The following is a 14,039-nucleotide window of genomic DNA, read 5'->3' as shown; positions in this document are numbered from 1 at the left end:
GTAGAAACCAACCATCAACAATCCTTAGAGGGTTTCTAAAATACTCCAGAATTTGAGATGGCTAGTAATTGTTCCCAGAGAATAAAATAAATTGGAATACCAATAGGATTTTAGGACCTTCTCTATAAATTTCCTGTATCTTAGTCTTATGCCCAAATTTGAAATCCATACGATCCAGAATGCACTAAAACCATGTAATTCATGCTTATGATTGTAGAATCCTGCAACTCTGTTGGGACAGAAACTGTGATATTTGTTTTAGTGCAGCCAGTCACTTCCGTTACTGGACTCATGACACCTAAACATGATCCTATCACTGACTTTCTAAGAAGACTTTTGAAAAATACCCCATCTTTGTCCCCTACAGAAACAGCATATGTTGGACTGGACTTTCCAGGTAGGCACATTGGGGTTTGAATCCTGTACTGTTGCACACATTTCCACTTCCTGAGCTGCAGCTTCCTCGTCTGTAAAATGAGGATAATCTACCTATGTCTGTGACACCTTGTGATCCTCACGATAACCTTGCATATGTTATCTATGTATATCTATCTACATGTATGTATTTAGATAGCTATAGATAGGTGCTTTACAATATTAGCTTCCTTCCTTCTAATTTCTCATCCTTAAAAGGTAGGCTATTGTAGCCTAAAGGCAATTTTCATGATCAATCTCTTTTTGTAAAGTTAAAATAACATGTCAAGCAAAACAATATAAATCTCTAATTACAAAAAAATAATAAGTAATGGCCCTATGTTCTTGAACTTATGGGATGGTTAGGAATGTTCAGGAAACATTTGGATAGGCCATGATCACTCTGATTGGGGGCTTTTGAAGCAGGATAGCCTCAGAAGGCAGCTGATTGTGAAGTGTCCCAAATGATCCAGGGATCAACCCAAAGTCCAGTTTTCCACACAGCCACTGTCCCACCGTCCCCCACTCCCAATTGAAGGCTAAACATGTTTAGTATCTAGACCCTGCTCTTATATCAGATAAGAACAAGTCTCTCAGTGGTCCCTGCTTAAGGCAGCCAGAAGAGCATAGTTAATTTAGAAAACTCCAGTTAGTGGCCTCCAATCCCAACATATTTATGAGCTCCACCCAAGTGGTTTAGAGGACATTGACTTTGTAACCATTTTCATGTTCACTGAAGTCAACTTGGTTCTGTTCCTGTGGCCTCTGTATCTGTTTTCTGAAGCTAAGAGAAGTTCATGTGCCCATTTCCTTTGAGTTCTCAGCATTTGTGATGATCATAGGATGATCACAGAAGGACCCAGAAGCTTCTCTGTAGGCTTAGAGAGGTGGGCCCACAGCCAGTCCAATGCTGGATCTTGTCTAGATTGAAGGCAACAAGTTTTTCTCCATGACTGTTGGGTAGTGAATCATAGGGCCCCTCCCGCTCCAGGAACTGGCCGTCACTGGGACACTGGTTTGGAGCTGCCACAACACTGTAAAAGGACCAGTTGGTGAAGCCACCCAGAGCAAGGTGGATGGTTAAATCTCCCCCATGATGGGTATGGCCAGGAGGGTATAGAGAAATAACTGGCGAGGATACTAGAACAGAGGACACAAAATGGGCAAACTGAGGCATGTAGAGGAACAATTCCCTTCTTCCATTCAAATGTCCTCACTCTCAATCTATTCAGTGTGGCTTAGATACCATTTTCTTTGTGAAACTTCCCCTAAGCGCTCCAGTCAGAAGGGACCTCCTCCTCATTCCCAAATCCACTCTGTACAGGCCTACCACTTATATTCTTTGACCTTGTCCTAGACGTGGGGCCTCCTGGATTGGACAGATCTTTTATTTCTGGCCTCATCTATAATATTAGAGTTTCTGCAAGGATTAAGTGGGGGCAATCTGAGAAGAGGATCAACTGTAAGGCCATGTGGCTGATCCAGGTTCAGGGCCCTCTAGCCTACTGCTGCCTGGGGTCCTGGACACCACAGCCCAGCCACCGCTGGAAGGTCCCACAGGCTGTGATGACTCATTGAGGTGGACCAAGGTGCAGCCCCCTTGTCCATCCTCTGATCGTTGTGCTGCTGGTACAGACCCACCACACGGCCTCAGGTCCTGGGGAGAGTGACAGGGAGAGTGGGCACAGCCAGCTGCTGGGACAGCAGCCCGAAGAGGGTGTTCTCCTGAAGATGCCTTTCTCATGCCACCAATCACTTAAAAACATTCAACAGTGTGTTTCATATTTCCAGTTCAAACTCTTTTCTTATAGTGCTTCGACCCTTAAATAGCTCCTTTCTTAAAATAACTTATTTTCTTCCTTGGAATTTATTATTCCCTAAAGCTCCTGACTTCCAGTTTGAATTCATCTAGTTTCTTCATTTCTGGACTGACATTTGCATACTCACCCTCACCCAACCCTGGCCACAGTCCTCCTTCTTGGAATCCTTTTGCCTTAGTAGTATCATAATTTAGACTGGTTGCTTTCTAGACTTGATGCTGTCTTGGGGCCTCCTGGATTGGGCAGATCTCTTTGTTCTTGGATCCTTCATCTTTGCTTTGATCACTTTGCTCTTTTGTTTGCTATCGTACATTTTAAAGCCACCACCTCTGAAAAGATGCCTGGGACAAAATGTTTGGAGACTTTACAAGTTTGAAAATATCTTTTATTCTGCTCTCACCTCTGACTGAGAGTTTGGATATAGAATTCTAGGTTGAAATAAAATTCTCTTAGAACTTCCTAATATAATAAAAGGAATTTATTTTTAAAAAATAGTACTAAACCACAGCTAACATCATACTCACTGTTTAAAGACTGAAACCTTTCTTCCTAAAGCAGGAACAGTGTAAGATTGACTGCTTTGCCATTTCTATTCAACTTTGTACTGGAAATTTTGGCCAGAGAAATTAGGCAAGAAGATGAAATAAAAGCCATTCAGATGACAAAGGAAGAACTAAAATTGTTTATGCACAGATGACATGATCTTATACACAGGAAATGTTAAAAACATTTCTCAAAATTATTGGAGCTAAAAAGTGAATTTGGCAAAGTTGTAGGGGACAAGGTCAGCACATAAAAGATAGTTGTCTTTCTGTACATTAGCAATGACCAGTTAAAGATTTCATTTACAGTAGCATACAAAATAATGAAATACTAAGGAATAAATTTAACCAGGAAGGTGGAAGATTTATACACTGAAAACTATGAAACGTTGCTGAAAGATATTAACCTAAATAAGTGGAAATAATAACCTAATAACCTAAATAAGTGGAAAGACATACATATTGTTAAGGTGGCATTGTTCCTTGAAGCAGTTTAAAGATTCAATGCAATGCTCATCAAAATTCCTCAGTCTTTTTTTTCCTCCCGAGAATGGAACAGCCAGCACTCAAATTCATATGGAATTGCAGGGGGTCCTAAATGACCAAAACAAAATTTAAAAAGAACAAAGTCAGAAGACTCACACTTCCCAATTTCAAAACTTTCTACAAAGCTATAATAATCAAAACAGCATGACACTAAGGTAAGGACAGACATACAGATCAATAGAATAGAACTGAGTCTAGAAGTAAACCATGGGTCCATGGTCAATTAATTTCAACCAGAGTGCCAAGACTATTCAACAGGAAAAATAATCTCTTTGACAGAGGGTGCTGGGACAACTGGATATACACATAGAAAAGAATGAATTTGGACTCTTCACATTATAAACAAAAGTTAACTTAAAATGGATCAAAGACCTAAATATGAGTTAAGATTATAAAACTCTTAGAAGAAAATATAGGGCTAAACTTTGATAACAGATTTGGCAATGGTTTTTTAGATATGATATTAAAAGCACAAATAACTAAACAAAAATATGTAAATTGGATTTCATCAAAATTAAAAACTATAATGAATCAAAGGACACTCTCCAGGAAGTGAAAAGACAATCCATGAGATGAGACAAAATATTGCAAATCATACATCTGATAAAGGCCTAGTATCCATAATACATAAAGAATTTTTATAACTCAACAAGAAAAGATAAACAACCAAACTTAAAAATGGGTGACTTATTGGGTATAGTTGCATACACCTGTAATCCTAGTTACTTGAGAAGCTGAAGCAAGAAGTAGCAAGTTTTTTTTTCTATAGCTTTATTGAGATAAAATGCACATATTTGATGTATGCAATTTGATCAGTTTTGACATGTCTGTAACCAATGCAATCAATATAAAAGCATTTCCATTACTTATTTTTAAAAATTTGAAATCATGCAGACTGTTTCCTGTATGACTTATTATATTAGAAATCAATTACCTTAAGATATATAGAACCCCACATGTCAACTATTTCAAAATTAAATGGCACACTTATAAATATCTCAGGGGTCAAGGAAGAAAGCACATAAAAAGTAAATAAAAAGTGCCTTGAATTAAGGGATAATTCAAGATCTCTGGGATGAAACAGTACTCAAATAAACATTTATAACTTAAAGTACTTGTATCAGAAAGAAGTTAGATTAACAATCAAATTATTTTCAAATTGTGTAGTAGGAAGGAAAAAAAATAAGAGGAGGAACAGAAATATATGAAATAGAGAAGAAATAATACAGCTAAAATTTGATCAAAATCAAGTCAAGAAAAAAACAAGAACACAAAAATTAATGTTAATAGAAAGGGGGCTATCAAAATAACCCTGCTAAAAATATATTATGATAATATTACAATTGTATGCCAATATATGTGAGAACTTACATAACATGGCTTATGTTAGAAAAGGATCTGTGTGCCCCCAAGAAGAAAGTATATTCAATCATTGATGGATGAAATATTCTATATGTCTGTTAAGTCTAAATTATCATTTGTATTTTTCACTTATATTTTTTAGCTTCTTTTTATAGTTTTGTTTGGAGGGTCTATCTAGTGGTGAGAGAGGCATGTTAAAGTTACCCAATATTCTTGTATTGTGGTTTATTTGATACTTGAAATTGAGAAGGGTTTGTTTGATGCTCATGGTGCTTCATTGTTTGGGGCATAAATATTTAGATATGATATTAAAAGCACTAATAACTAAAGAAAAATATGTAAATTGGATTCCATCAAAATTAAAAACTATAATGAATCAATTTTATTCATTAAAAAACTATAATGAATCCAGAAAGTGAAAAGACAACCTATGAGATGGGACAAAATATTTGCAAATCATATATCTGATAAAGGCCTAGTATCCACAATATATAAAGACTTTTTATAACTCAACAGGAAAAGATAAACAACCAAATTTAAAAATGGATGAATAATTGGATGTACTTGTTACGTCTTCTTGATGTATAATTCCTTTACTCGATATGAAATGGCCTTCTTTGTCCCTTATGACTAACTTTGACTAAATGTCCACCTTATGTGATATGAGGATAGCAACCTCTGTTTGTTTATGCAGGGTCACTGATATGTTTTTTCCCATCTTTTCACCTTCAGTCTGTGAATGTCTTTGCCTATGAGGTGAGTCTCTTGGAGATAGTATATTGTTGGATCTTGTTTTCTAATCCAATATGCCAGTCTGTGTCTTTTGATTGAAGAATTTAGGCCATTAATGTTCAAGGTTATTATCAAGATATAATATGTATTCCCAGTCATTTGGGTTTACTTCTAGTTTTATTATGAATTTGGATTATTTTCTCTTTGGATTGACTATTCCTTAGTGTAGTTCCTCCCTTTACTGGTTTTCACTTTTTTTTTTTTCATTTCATCTTCATGGAATATTTTGTTGAGAATGTTCTGTAGTGTAGGGTTTCTAGTTGTAAATTCTTTTAATTTTTATTTATCATGGAAGGTTTTTATTTCATTTTCAAATCTGCAGCTTAATTTTGCTGGATAAGGATTCTTGGTTGGCATCCGTTTTCTTTCAGAGCTTGGTATATGTTATTCTAGAACCTCTTGGCTTTGAGGTTGAGAAATCAGAAAAAATAAAAGAAACAAGAGAGATTCTTGGGATGAGAAATTAACTAAGATCCACATTGGTTTCTCCCTATATGTGATCTAATATTTTTTTTCTCTTGAATACTTTAAAATTCTATCCTTATTCTGTATTGTATATTGGCCTTTTCATTATAATGTACCTTGGTGTGGGTCTCTTGTAATTTTGAACATTTGGGGTCCTGTAAGCCTCTTGTAATTGATTTTCCATTTCATTCTTTGGGTCTGGGAAATTTTCAGATATTAATTCATTGAAAAGACTTTGTGTTCCTTTGGTTTGTATCTCCATGCCTTCATCTATCCTGTTAATCTGAAATTTGGTTTTCTCATTTTATCCCATAGTTCTTAGAAGTTCTGATCATGGTTTCTTAACATCTTCTCTCTGTGGTCAACTCTATTTTCAAGATTTTATATTTTATCTTCACTGCCCAAGGTTCTGTCTTCCAAGTGGTCTACTCTCTTCATTGAAGTGATCTTTTACTTCCTGTATTTTCTCTCTGATTTCATTTCATTTTATATATATATATATATATATTATATATAATATATATATATATATATATATATATATATATATATATATATATATATTAAGTTGTAGTTGGACACAATACCTTTATTTTTTATTTATTTATATGTGGTGCTGAGGATCGAACTCAGGGCCTTGCACATGCTAGGCAATTGCTCTACCCTGATTTCATTTCTTATCTTGTCCTTTATTTTGCAGATCAGCTTAATTATGTACATTTTAAACTCCTTCTCTGACTTTTCTTTCATGTGGTGTCAATGGATTCTGTTATTGGAGTATCATGGTTTGTTTGGGGGTGATTTGTTCCTTTGCTTTTTCATGTTGTTTGTGTTTCTGCTCATCTAACAGTATGGAGCTGAGGTAGTAGAGTTTCTACCCTGTGTACTTATATTGTCCCTGAAGGTTTCTAATACTTCACTGTTTAGGGGGAGATAAATAATAACAAGAACCAATGCCAACAATATACCACATTAAACCAAAGTTCCTACTATGACATCTACAATGTTAATTATCATAATAAACAGAAATGATATGATCAGTTATTGCCTACAATAAAAAGAACAAGTTTGCAAAAGTGTTTATAATTTAAAATGGTAGACAGGGAGAGCACAGAAATAATATAGAATGTGATGATTATGAGGAGGAGGAGGAGAGAAGAAGTAAAAAAAATGAAAGAGTGAAAGAGAGAACAATAGAGATTGGCTGTTAGTACAAGAAAAGAGAGAATCAAGGGAAACTAGTAGGAGTAAAAAATATATATGGTAAAACTTTTAAAGTAATTAAAAGCAAAAATAAAACAATACAAAATATAACTAAAATATACTAATTAAACATCCTCGTTTCCAAAAATCTGATCCATAAAAAATAATTGGCTTCAAAAATGCTAGAAATGAGAAAAAGACAACAAATATGAATATGTATAAGCATCCATGTACCATTAAGGTCACAATTAAACAGAGAAAAAGATTGAAAACAAAAGATATTGATGAAAAATTAAAGAATTGTTTCCATTGGAGTCCAAAAGATTCTCAGTTTCTCTTCTCCGCAGTTTTGGGTGGGGCTGTCTGGAGCATGATGCTCCACCCTCAGGATTGCTAGAGTGAGAGAGGTGATCCCCTAGGTGGGATTCCTGGAGGCAGGGTTTAGGTTTAGGTGGCTCCAGGCTCTTCACAGAATGCCGACTAGTCTAGAGATTTTAAATCAGTGCACCACCAGCACTCAGTACTTGCTGGTCCATGCTGGAACACTTTACCCCAAGGATCTCCCCTGGGTTCTGCTCATGTGGTGGGGGATCCAATTCTTAGACCCTTATGTCTCCTTCAGACTTCCATTTCTTGGTCTTGGGTTCAGTTTCTAAACAATCTTTCCTGCCCCTGCCCTTCTCAGTTCCTGGCCATAGGCATCTCCCCCAGCAGGTCCTACAAGCAGTCAGATCTGAGGGGGAGGGATAGAGCTGGGTGGGTTTCCACAACCAGTTGTCCACCATGTAGACCTCTCTCCACATTTGATTTTCTCCTGGTCACTTAAGCATGCTCTGTGTTGTGCAGTGTGTGTTCTGCAGGTTTATATTTGGGGCCAAACTTGGGTTTGCTGGAAATTAGCCCCCTCCGCTGCTGGCCCCCACACAGCAGCTGCAAAATGGTCCCATCTTTTATCCTCTGCATGCCATCTGGAGAGATGGTGGCTTCTTTCCCAGCACGTGGATATTGTGTAGTGTGTCTTTCGGGTTTTTTGGGCAATGCCTTCAATCTCTAAACGCCCTGTACCTGGGCATACCCCAAATGAGAGTTCCTTTAATTCCCTTATCCCTCTACCATGCTCCCAGAGGGACCACTCTAGCTTGAGCTTCCCGCCCGGCTGCAGCAGTAGCTGTGCCACTTGGGATTTCTTCCTTATTTTATTATATCCAACCTCCTGTGTCCCTCATCTGCTTTGAATGTCCAGTTTTAAATCCCAGTAAGATCCCTCTGCTTTATTTTTGTTGTTGTTGTTGTTGTTCACCCACCTTGCTGAGAAGCTGCCTGTTTGCTTTCTTGGTTTCACTCCATGGAGAAGTCAGGAACGTGACCTCCTCTATTCTGACACCTTGAAGAACCCAGAAGTAGCAAATTTGACACCATTCTGAGTGATTTAGCAAGACCTTATCTCAAAATAATAATAATAATAATAATAATAATAATAAAAAATGTTTGGGGATGTAGCTCAGTGACAGAGTGCTTGCCTAGCATGTATGAGGCCCTGGCTTCAATCCCCAGTAACGCACACACACATACACACACACACACACACACACACACACACACACAGAAACAAATAAAGATAGACTTGAAGACTATTTACTGAAAGCTATACTAATAACCAAAAACTATATACAAAGATGTTTAATGTCATCTAATTATTATGAAAAATTATGTACAAAACACAATGAAATCCCACTTCACATGTACTAAGATGGCCATATTGGGGTCTGGTGGAAAGAAATCAAAATTAACAAGTGTTGACAAGGATGTAGAGATATTGGAACATTTAAACATAGCTATAGTGAAATTTATGCCTAGTTTGTTCGAAGACTTTTTTTTTTAGTGGGGGAGGGAGGATAAATTAACTGGTTGTTAGTTTTATTTGCAACTTGGATAGGCTATACTACTCAGTTATTTAATGAAACACTAATGTGAATATTACTGCAAAGGTATTTTGTAGATGACCTTTGCATATGTAATTGACTTTGAGTAAAGTCAATTTAAAGCCATTGCTTCAGGTAAAGGAGATTACCCTTAGTAATCTGAGAGGGCTTTTAAAATAATTTGAAAGGTCCTAATAGAAAAATTAAAAAGAAATTATATCTCTAGACGGCAGCATCAACTCCTGCCTGATTTTCCAGCCTTCTGGCCTACCCTACAAATTTTAGATGCCATTTCCCACAATTAGGTATACCAATTCCTTAAAATAAATCTGTCTGTCTGTCTATCTATCTATCTATTTTACTTCTGTGGATTCTGTTGAAACTTGACTGATAGAACAGTTAAGAAATTTTTCTTGAAGTTTTGGAGGCACACTTCCTAACCTATGAGTTTCTCATGAGAATTTGGATGCCATTCAGTCTGATCTTTGTACTTTTGTTTATTTCTCTTTGGAGGCCTTTAGATTCTGCCTATCTTTAGTTCTGAAGTTAGACAATGGCAAGCTGAGTTTGGGTCCTTATTCGTTCATTAGCGGGATAGGGTATTTTTTGATATGAAGATGTGAAAAGTTCTGAAATGTTTTCAGTTCTGAAAAGGCACTTGTGAATTTATTTAGTTTTTTCTATTCACTCTTTTCTTTATTTTTTACAATGGATATGCCTATTAAATGATTTCTGACTGATTTTTCTTTGTTTTCCTATTCATTGTCTTATTGTGTTTTCTAAGAGAAATTCCACAATTTACCATTCTACCTTGCATTGATTCTTTAAAATTATACTTGAAAATTTCAAGACCTTCATTGGAAACAGTTCTTTAATTTTTCATCAAGTTTGTTAATTGTGACCTTCACATGGTCACTTATACATATTCATATTTGTTTTTTTCTCATTTCTAGCACTTTCGAAGCCTGTTATTTTTCATGGATCAGTTTTTTTTGGTGTGAATTAGGATGTTTGATTAGCATATTTAGTTATAGTTTAGCTTTTATTATTTATTTTTTGTTATTTTACAAGTATAATATTTTTCTGGATTTTCCAATTAATTGGTGTTTGTTTGATTAAGCTTTCTCATTCCTCAGGTGTCAGTTTTCTATTTATTTATCATGAGAGATAATATAAAACAGCAGTTTATCATTGAAGACTTGTAAGAGATCAAATCTTACTTCTAATACAGGCTAATTGCATAATTGGGCAAGTTATTCAAGTATCTCTGCCTCAGTTTTCTGGGGCACAAGCTTATATAATTGCTATAAATACTTAGTTCATTTGGGGGCATTCTTAGAAAACTCCCAGCACATAGTGAATGCCCAATAAATGTAAGTTATAATTATTATATTTTCTTTCACATTGTAAGCTTTATGCATATGATTAATGACCCTTGGTTGCCATTTATATTTTTAAAATGATAGTCTAGAAAGTTGACTTGGGAGCTCCGTTTTGGTGGGTAAAATTTGAGAGTGGAAAGCCCAGTTTTAGTGTAAGTCAGAAATGGGTATTGAATTAAGTCAGATGAAGCAACCTTCACTATGGAGCACCAACACTCATACTCAGCCCCAGAAAATTGGCACAATTTCAATATGAAGAACCTGACAGCTTATGTTACTTTGTACTAAGTGCCTGACCACAAGCTTTTACCTGGGTGATGAGTGTGGGAAGAACTGGTTTGTCATGCATAGTCACTTAGAAATGATTCCCTAATTTTCAGCTATTCTCTACATCCCCAACCTGCAGCCCTACTCGGCTGTCTTTGAGTAGCGTTGTCTCCTGGGTTCAGCTGTGTGGCTGCATCTCTCCTTGGTGGGAGCTCCTTCCATGTGTGTTGTGAGCTGGAGCTTTCTTTCTTTCTTTTCTTTTTTTTTTTTCTGTTCATCATTGCATGCTTTCTATCAACTCCACATCTTACAGAAATGTAGAAAAAATCGCCTGTTAGCTAAAATTTCCCCCTATCTTTTTCTTCCTTCTTATGGATTTCCACTTATTTTTTTTTAATGCTTCATTCTTATCTTTTTGTGTTGTTAGGATGAGGGAAAAAATCACATGTACACAGTCACCCTTTTGAGCCCAAACCCCCAAAATTTTTAAAAAAGTTTTTGCAGCCTGAATTTTGAGTTAATTTCTAAATTGAAAATAATCTGTTGATTCCACTAACTTCATAGTCAACAAATGCAAAAATTCCACTAGTCTTTTTGGTGTATGTAGTAGTAGTGCCATTTCATTTCCCTTTCTAAAAAATACTAATTTTGTCATTATTTATTTAGAAATCCAGATTATTGTAGAGAAATTGGAAAACTAGAAACCTCAAAAAAGGTAATGTCAGTCATAGTCCCATCACACTGAGAATATTATTAGTTTCCAGCCTATTTTTTATTTTCTTTTTAAAATCTTCACCTTCTCTTCTCCAATTCTGACTCTACTCATTTCACAGATTTTGCAGCCGTAATATCCAGCAACAAACTGGCAAAGAATCTCCCCAATGTAATTGATAAAGGTTAAGGACACTCATGTCAGTAACTTTCCTCATACTTCAGATTATTACAAACCAGGCAGTGATAACTATCTTTGTAGCCAATTCTTTGTGCATATTCTTCTTAATTTCCTTACAACAAAATTTCTTGGGGTTGAGACAAAAGAAAAGATGGAGCACTTTAAAAGACTTTCCAGGGCTTGCAATGTAGCTTATTGGTAGAGTGCTTGCCTGGCATGAGTGAGACCCTGGGTTTCATCTCCAGCACTGGGTAGGGGGTGCCGGGTGATAAGTAAAAGACTTACACACTGGCAAACTGCCTTCTGGGACAGTTATATCATTTTAAGCACAATCGGTGATGATTGACATTCTGCTTTACTCTTATTTTTAGCACAGGCTATTGCTATTTTGAAAATTTTTTATAATTTAATAATAATGTCACATTATGCTGATAACTTTTAAAATAAATTTAATGGATATCTGGTAATTTTTTTTCTTTTAGCAAATTGTTCCTATTTTATAGAAAATGTTTATTGGTTTTTTAAAACTTTTAAAAATTTTTCCACTAATTTTTATTAAGAATCTAATATGTTCCAGGCACTGTTCTAAGTGCTGGATCTTCAGGAGTAAACAAAACATAATCCTTGCCCTTGGGCTTATTTTAAAGGGAGGGTCAAGGTAGATAATAAATCAAATAAACAAAGTATTCACTACCTCAGATAGTGATAAACACAATGGAGAGGATAAGTGTGTTTGTGGTGGGGTTTTCTGAGGACCTCCCAGGAAGGCTACAATTGAGCAGATCTGAAGGCAGTAAGGAGTGGCCATGCCTTTATCTAAGGTAAGAGCTTTCAGGCAGAGGGACCAGCATCTGCAAAGACCCTGAGGTGGAAGTGTGCTGTCACAGTTAAGGAATGTCGAGAACAGAGCAAGTAAGGAAAGCATTAAAAGGACAGATCTGAGAGGTAGAGGTACATCTGTGTGGGGGAAGCAGATCATGTAAGCACTTAGAGATAACCATTCCTAGATCTTTGGCTTTAACTGTGAGGAAATAGTAAGTTCATGAAAGGAGATGAGCAGAGAAATGGCATGCTATAACGAACGTTTTTAAATGATCTCTTTGGTGGCTGTGTGAATAATAAGCCTCAGGGGACTAGGGCAGAAGAAGGGGAGACTCAGGGGATTATTCAATAATTGAGAAGGCAGATTGTGGCAGCCGAGCCCAGTGTGGTTGTTATAAATGTGGCAAGAAGTGATCAGATTCTGTATATCTTTTTGCATCTGTACCCAAGAATAAGAGTTATATATCCATCCACCTTCCTGTCTGCCTACCCATCCATCATCTCTCTGTCCCTCCATCCATTCATGCATATATTCCCACTGTAAGTTTTAAATTTCAGAATGTAGATTTGGAAAATGTGCTAAAATAGTTGAGATAGCATGGAAATTGTGTGTTTCTAGAGGTTTTCATCATCTGAGTTAATATTGATAATTTGTGTTTTTCCAGAAAATAATCCATTTCCTTGAGAAATATATTGCTTTGGGTTGCATCTAGTGCTGTTCTAATATCTATGTTTGTATCTATGTACTTCTCATTACTATTATTTATTTTTATCTTTACACATTTTTGTTTTGTCTGTCTTTTGATTTATTAAACTAAGTAGTAACCTGTTGATTCTATTTATATTTTCACCAAGTAATATGTTAAATTTCTTTGTCCCTTTTCCTTTTTTTTCTATTTTTTAGGTCATTTATTTTTTATTTCTTTTAAAATTATTTCTTTCTTCTTTCTTTCCTGTATTCATTCATTTGGTTGCCCTCTCCTGATTTCTTGAAATAAATATTTAGTTCATTTTGTTTTCTCATGTACTGAATTTGCCTCAAATAAATGATTTAGTAGTGTGCAATTGTATTGATATGACATATCCTTATTATTGTTCTTTTTTTAGTTCCTGTAATATGAGATTTGTACTAACAGCTATTTGTTAATGGTTTTTCTTTATTCCAAAAGGTTTGTTTTTCAGTTTACATTATTGAAATTATCTTCTAATAACAAACATTTATAGTCAAAGACTATGTGTTCTCTGATTTTTGTTTTGTTAGAATTTATTTCTTTGAAACTTAATGATGCATAATCAGTTTCACAAATTCTCTATGAATCTTTCATAGAAAATATATTTTCTATTCTTTGGGTATCAATTTCCATTTGTTTCTTGATTTATAAATCAACTATATTTTAATTAAATAATTATTATTTTAGTATAATTTTTCCTTGATCTATATATTAACAAGACAGATATACTTACGTCATCCACATTTTTGTGTTGCTTATTTATATTTTAAACTTTATATATCTTATTTGAAACATCTTATGATTGTTAGTATCTCTATAGGTTTTGTACTTCATTAATATAAAATAATACTTTATTATATTATAGTCACATTTAATGTG

At 35.3% G+C, this 14,039-nt stretch overlaps 1 pseudogene; it reads right to left on the bottom strand.

The window, feature by feature from the left end:
- Positions 1–1,153: 1,153 nt before the first annotated feature.
- LOC143407545 (small ribosomal subunit protein bS16m pseudogene) lies at positions 1,154–4,700 on the bottom strand (annotated as a pseudogene).
- Between the last annotated feature and the right edge of the window lie 9,339 nt (positions 4,701–14,039).

The sequence above is a fragment of the Callospermophilus lateralis genome, chromosome 9 (assembly GCF_048772815.1).
Source record: "Callospermophilus lateralis isolate mCalLat2 chromosome 9, mCalLat2.hap1, whole genome shotgun sequence".
In the NCBI taxonomy this organism is placed as follows: domain Eukaryota; kingdom Metazoa; phylum Chordata; class Mammalia; order Rodentia; family Sciuridae; genus Callospermophilus; species Callospermophilus lateralis.
Note: the sequence above shows the minus strand (reverse complement) of the source record. Positions and strands in the feature narration are given on the sequence as shown.